This window comes from Pantherophis guttatus, chromosome 4, assembly GCF_059756535.1.
Source record: "Pantherophis guttatus breed Tessera chromosome 4, ASM5975653v1, whole genome shotgun sequence".
Taxonomy (NCBI): domain Eukaryota; kingdom Metazoa; phylum Chordata; class Lepidosauria; order Squamata; family Colubridae; genus Pantherophis; species Pantherophis guttatus.
This window is the reverse complement of record NC_142066.1, coordinates 156,458,364-156,464,841: the sequence shown is the minus strand read 5'-3', so window position 1 is coordinate 156,464,841 and position 6,478 is coordinate 156,458,364. Positions and strand designations below refer to the sequence as shown.

Here is a 6,478-nt window from a genome sequence, read left to right as displayed (position 1 = left end):
TTGGCAGCCCCTGCACTGTAGCTGCAGGTTTCCAGTTTTGTGGTGCAGGCAGTCACCTGGGGAAGGGGGATTGGGGCCATTCATCTGGCTGGGTTGCTTCTCAAAGGAAAGGGAAGCAGGAAGGGAGGAAATGAGGGAGGGAGGGAGGAAGGAAGGAAGGAGAAAGAGAGGGAGGGAGTAATGAAGAAGGGAAGAAGAGAGGGAGGAGAGAAAGAGGGAGGGAGGGAGGAAGGAAAGAAGAAGAGGGGGAGAAGGAAGAGAGCAGGAAAATAGGGAGGCAGGGAGTAATAGAAGAGTGGAAGAAGGGAGGGAGGGAGAATGGAAGGAGGAAGAGGGGGAGGAAGAAGGGAAGAAGAGAGGGAGGAGAGAAAGAGGAAGGGAGGGAGGGATGAAGGAAAGAAGAAGAGGGGGAGAAGGAAGAGAGCAGGAAAATAGGGAGGCAGGGAGTAATAGAAGAAGAGAAGAAAGGAGGGAGGGGGAAAGGAAGGAGAAAGAGGGGGAGGAAGAAGGGAAGAAGAGAGGGAGGAGAGAGGGAGGGAGGGAGGGAGGAAAGCAGAGGGGGAGAAGGAAGAGAGCAGGAAAATAGGGAGTGAGTAATAAAAGAGTGGAAGAAGGGAGGGAGGAGAGAAAGGAAGTAAGGAGGAAAGAGATGAAGGAAGAAGAGGAAAAGAGTGAGGAGGAAGGAAAGAGAGAAGGAAAGAGGAAAGAAGAGAGGGAGGGAGAAAGGAAGGAGGGAGTAATTAAGGAAGAAGAGAGGAAGGAAGAAAAGAGGATAAAGAAGAAGAAGAAGAAGGAAGGAAGGAGAAAAGGGAGGGAGTAATGAAGAAGGGAAGAAGAGAGGGGGGAGAGAAAGAGGAAGGAAAGAGGAAGGAAGGAGGAAAGAGAGGTCACGTGACCATGGGGATGCTGGAAGGTGTGGAAAGTGCTCTAACTCTGAACGGTCACTAAACGAATGGCTGTTCACTAAACAAGGACTACTTGTATGCTGCTGCAGTACCACCTCATTTCTCAGGTCCCCAGTTCGATTTAGAAAAATGCGAATTGAGCCTTTATTATTTTTATTCTACTTTTATTCTTTTATGAAGAAAAGCTGGAAGTGAATCCTAGTCCTTGATTTACAACCGTTTGTCAAATGCCTGTTCAAAGTTAAAACATCATTGAATAAAGGGACTTACGACCGTTTTTCACACTTAACGACCGTTGCAACCTCCCCATGTGATCAGAATTCAGACGTTTGGCAACTAACTCCTGTTTATGACACTCGGCAGTATCCTGGGCTCACATGTTAATTCAGCATTGTTTTTGCAGAATGCAGAGTAGAGAGTGCGCCACCTCTGCTTGTTTTTCTGTTCATCTTTTGATGGAATCGTGGTGATTTAATTTCCATCTTTTCCTGTTTCCTCTTTCTTGTCTATATTTAGCAGATCTGGGCAGAGACCAGTTCAACGTTGGCACTTACACAGCAGTGTTTAGAAACTTTTAGAAGTGCACTTCCACTCCCAGAATCCCCCAGCCTTCATGCTTTAAGAAGGGAGGACTTCCATTCCCAGAATCCTCCAGCCAGGATGTTTTAAGAGGGGGGGACTTCCACTCCCAGAATCCCCCACCCAGCATGCTTTAAGAGGGGAGGACTCCAACTCCCAGAATCCCCCAGCCAGCATGCTTTAAGAGGGGAGGACTCCAACTCCTAGAATCCCCCAGCCAGCATGCTTTAAGAAGGGAGGACTTCCATTCCCAGAATCCTCCAGCCAGGATGTTTTAAGAGGGGGGGACTTCCACTCCCAGAATCCCCCACCCAGCATGCTTTAAGAGGGGAGGACTCCAACTCCCAGAATCCCCCACCCAGCATGCTTTAAGAGGGGAGGACTCCAACTCCTAGAATCCCCCAGCCAGCATGCTTTAAGAAGGGAGGACTTCCATTCCCAGAATCCTCCAGCCAGGATGTTTTAAGAGGGGGGGACTTCCACTCCCAGAATCCCCCACCCAGCATGCTTTAAGAGGGGAGGACTCCAACTCCCAGAATCCCCCAGCCAGCATGCTTTAAGAGGGGAGGGCTTCCACTCCCAGAATCCCCCATCCAGCATGCTTTAAGAGGGAAGGACTACAACTCCCAGAATCCCCCATCCAGCATGCTTTAAGAGGGAAGGACTACAACTCCCAGAATCCCCCATCCAGCATGCTTTAAGAGGGAAGGACTACAACTCCCAGAATCCCCCAGCTAGCATGCTTTAAGAGGGGAGGACTTCCACTCCCAGAATCCCCCAGCCAGCTTGCTTTAAGAGGGAAGGACTACAACTCCCAGAATTCCCCATCCAGCATGCTTTAAGAGGGGAGGGCTTCCACTCCCAGAATCCCCCATCCAGCATGGCTGCCTAAGGAATTCTGGGAGTTGAAGCCCACCTATCTTAAAGCATGCTGGATGGGGGACTCTGTGAGTTGGAGTGGTCCCCTCTTAAAGCATAATATAACCCGATTTCACAATTTACTTATTTTTATTTATTTATGAAATTTATTTGGGCAGGGACCGGTTCAACCCCTCCTCATCTGCACAGCCAGCTGGGGAATTCTGGGAGCTGAAGTCCACAGATCTGAAAAATGGCTCACTTTGAATAATTGTGCCCTCCTTGCCAAGTGTCAGAAGTCTTGGCTGCTCCCCAAAGAATTTCGAGGAGGGCCAGAAGGAATGCGACTGCAGTGCATTGTGGGATTCCCCCCATACACACCCTTTTTTTTCCCCCTTTTTTCCTTTTCTTTGGGAGGTGGGTCAACCTTAGAAACTGGAGATTGGCTGAGCTGCCAGTTCCTGCAGCACATGAGCTCAGGGAGCACGTGAGTTGGGAGGAAGAAATGTGCACTGTGGGTTGTGACCAGGAAGGGCGAGAGAGAAGAGCTGGAAGGGACGGCCACAGATGCCTGCTTCAGCCCAGGTGGGGTTTGCTTTGCTGTGGGAGAAGGGAGGGAGGAAAGAACGAAGGAAAAGAAGGAAGGAAGGAAGAGAAAAGAAGGAAGGAAGGAAGGAAAGAAGCGTGGAAGGAGAGCCAGGAAAAATATACAAAGAGAAAGGAAATAAAATGAGGAAGAGAGAAAGAAGGAGGGGAGGGTGGGAGGAGGAAAGAGAAGGGAGGAAGGGAGAGGAGGGAAAAGAAGAAAGAAAAGAGGAAGGGAGGAGGAGGAAGGGAGGAAAGGAGGAGAAGAAAGGAAAGGAGGGAGGGAGGAGAGGGAAAAAGGGAGGGATGGGAAGAAGAAAAGAGGAAGACAAAAAGGAAGGGCAGAAGGAAAGAGAGAAAGGAAAGGAAGGATGAAGGAAGGGCAGGAGAGGGAGGAAGGGAGGAAGAAGAAAAGAGGAAGGCAGAAAGTAAACGAAGAAGGAAAGAAAGGAAAGGTGGGATGAAGGAAGGAAGGGGAGGGAGGAGAGGGAAGACAATGGAGGTAAGAAGGAAGGAAGGAAGGAAGGAAGGAAGGAAGGAAGGAAGGAAGGAGAAGGGCGTTGGAGAGACGGAAGACGTGTTTGCAACCAGTGAGAAAATAGCTTGTCTGATAAACCATTGCAACACCTTAACCTCCCTCTAAGTGGAAAGGTGTTTTTTTGCTGCATGGGAAAATCAGCCATCCTTTTCCTCTCTCTTTGTTTTCCACGACTACCGAAAACAGCTGAAAAAGACCTACTTAACTACGTAACATATGATGCCCCTCAACAAGGGCAGTTAATCCTAGGAGGGGGGTTTGGCTTGTAGGTTTTCCCACTCCCCACAATTTCCCCCTTCTGTAAACCTCCACGGTTACCATTTTGCAAAATTGCCCGTGAAAATTCTGCACCGAGAATGTGACATTCCTCATTGAGGAGCCCCCAGAGGCTTCCGTTTTTCTGCCTCATTCTCAATGGAAAATTTCTTCAGAGGTTCTCTTGAGGCCGCCTTGGTGCTGGGATCGGTGGTTGAGCCACGCTGGACGGTGTTGGTTTCTTTGACCCGTGTCATCTAATTTTCCAGCCTGGGGGGGGGGGAAATGTGGCAATATGAAGAGATTTGGGAAAGGATATGCCTTAAGACGAAATGAAAAGCAGGGATTTGCACTTTGCACGAGGAAGGGGAGACACTAAGACGATAAGTAAAGTAGCTAATGATAAAAGATAATATTTGTAGCTCAGAGTTGAACTGTGGGGTCCTCTGAGCTTGGTGGTTTTCTTGCAGACGTTTTCATGACCCAACTAGGTAACATCATCAGTGCTAGAAGGAAGGAGGATTTCATGGCTTTCTTGCAGATATTTTGTCACCCAACTAGGAAGCAGCATCAACATAAAAAATTAGTGGGGTTTGCTGATGATATTCCCCAATTAGGACATGAAATGTCTGCTAGGAAACCACCAAGCTCAGAGGGACACCAAGGATCCCACAAACTAAGTTGGTTTATCAACAGACAGGGCAGAATGTCAAGATGATTGCTGTAACCATGCCACTGTACTGACTTTTTGGACACACCTGGACACCGCTGGAATTCAGGGGACTAAGCAAATACAAAATGGTCAATATATGCTTGGAAAAAGCACCTTCCTCCCTCCCTTCATCTTCCTTTCCTTTCCTTTCCTCTCCTCTCCTTCCCTTCTTTTTCCTTTCCTTTCCTTCTCTTCCCCTCCCTTCATCTTCCTCCCTCCATCTTCCTTTCCTTTCCTTTCCTCTCCTTCCCTTCTTTTTCCTTTCCTCTCCTTCTCTTCCCCTCCCTTCATCTTCCTCCCTCCATCTTCCTTTCCTTCTTTTTCCTTTCCTTTCCTTTCCTCTCCTTCCCTTCTTTTTCCTTTCCTTTCCTTCTCTTTCCCTCCCTTCATCTTCCTCCCTCCATCTTCCTTTCCTTTCCTTCTTTTTCCTTTCCTTTCCTTTCCTTCTTTTTCCTTTCCTTCTCTTCCCTCCCCTCCCTTCATCTTCCTCCCTCCCTCTTTCTTTCCTTTCCTTCCGTTCTCTTTTCTTTTCTTTTCTTTTTTCTTTCCTTTCCTTTCCTTTCCTTTCCTTCCCTTCCCCTTTTCCTTCCTTCCTTCTTTCTCTCTCTACCTTCCTTCCTTCCTTTCCTTTCTCTTTCTTTCAGTTTTTCTCTCTTTCATTCTTTTTTCCTCTTTACCTTTCTTTATTCTTTCTCTCTCTTCCCTCTCTTTCCTTCTTTGTCTCTTATTTATTTTTCTTTCTTTCTTTTTCTGTCTTCCTTTCTTCTCTTTTTCTCTTTCTCTCTTGCCCTCTTTCTACTTCGTTCTTTACTTTTCTCTCTTCTTTTTCTTTCTTTCTTTCTCTTTTCATTTCTTTCTCTCTCCTCTCCCTTTTTCCCTCTCTTTTTCTCTATTTTATTATTCTCTTTTTTCTTTTTCTGTTTGTTTCTTTTTTCCTCTAATTATTTCTCTCATTTCTTTTTTGCTTTCCCTCTCTCTCTCTCACTTTCCCTCTGTGCTTCTCTTCCTTGCTTTCTTTTTCTCTCTTTTTCTTTCTATCCATTCTTTTCTTTCTTTCTTCTTTTTTATTTTCTTTTTTCTATTTTTCTCCCTCTTTTTTTCGCTCTCTCTTTCTCTGTCTCTCTGCCTCCCTCCCTCCCTCCTTCTTTCTTTCTCTTTCTTTTTCCCTTCTATTAGGTTACAATATTTATGTTCCTTCAGTCCAGCTTTGGGTGCCAGTCTGGGACCCTTCCCCATTTGGTGGGGGCATCAACCTGCCCCACATATCAAAATGTTAGAGCTTGGGTGATAACACCCCACCTCCCATTTTGCAACCTTTAACCCCCATCCCACTCCATGATACCCCTGTAGTTACATGCACCCTCTCCATGCAGATGAAGTAATCACAGATGCAAATGACATTATCCACATAATTTGCATAATGGCTTCATGTTGCCTGCCTGGGACATTGTGTGGCTTGTCCCCAACCTTGGATCGGCGTTTCCACCAGCTGGGAAACGGGTGTCGCAACACGATTAAGTTTTGATCATTTTCCTTTATTACTCAAACGACCCTAAAATTTCTCTTCATGCAAATATGAAGGGCAGTTTGCAATGGCTGAAAAAAAAAATGCAATTGGCTAGATTCGAATCAAGGGCCCAAACCAGGGGTGAAATCCAGCAGGTTCTGACAGGTTCTGGAGAATCGGTAGTGGAAATTTTGAGTAGTTGAGTAATTCTCCCAGCCGGCATGCTTTCAGAGAAGACTTCCACTCCCAGAATCCCCTATCCAGCATGCTTTAAGAGGGTTGGACTCCAACTCCCAGAATCCCCCAGCCGGCATGCTTTCAGAGAAGACTTCCACTCCCAGAATCCCCTATCCAGCATGCTTTAAGAGGGGTGGACTCCAACTCCCAGAATCCCCCAGCCGGCATGCTTTCAGAGAAGACTTCCACTCCCAGAATCCCCTATCCAGCATGCTTTAAGAGGGGTGGACTCCAACTCCCAGAATCCCCCAGCTGGAATGCTTTAAGAGGGTTGGACTCCAACTCCCAGAATCCCCCAGCCG

General features: G+C 47.1%; 1 protein-coding gene across 3 annotated transcripts in view; it reads left to right on the top strand.

Moving 5' to 3' along the window:
• Nucleotides 1-2,787: 2,787 nt before the first annotated feature.
• Nucleotides 2,788-6,478, top strand: part of ALS2CL (ALS2 C-terminal like) — a 45,888-nt gene continuing 42,197 nt past the window's right edge. For 2 of the 3 annotated variants that reach the window (XM_087893144.1, XM_087893143.1), the window contains exon 1: nt 2,788-2,927. The gene's annotated coding sequence lies outside the window, so the exon portion shown is untranslated. The remainder of the gene's footprint in view (nt 2,928-6,478) is intronic. The other variant, XM_087893145.1, reaches the window with a different exon arrangement.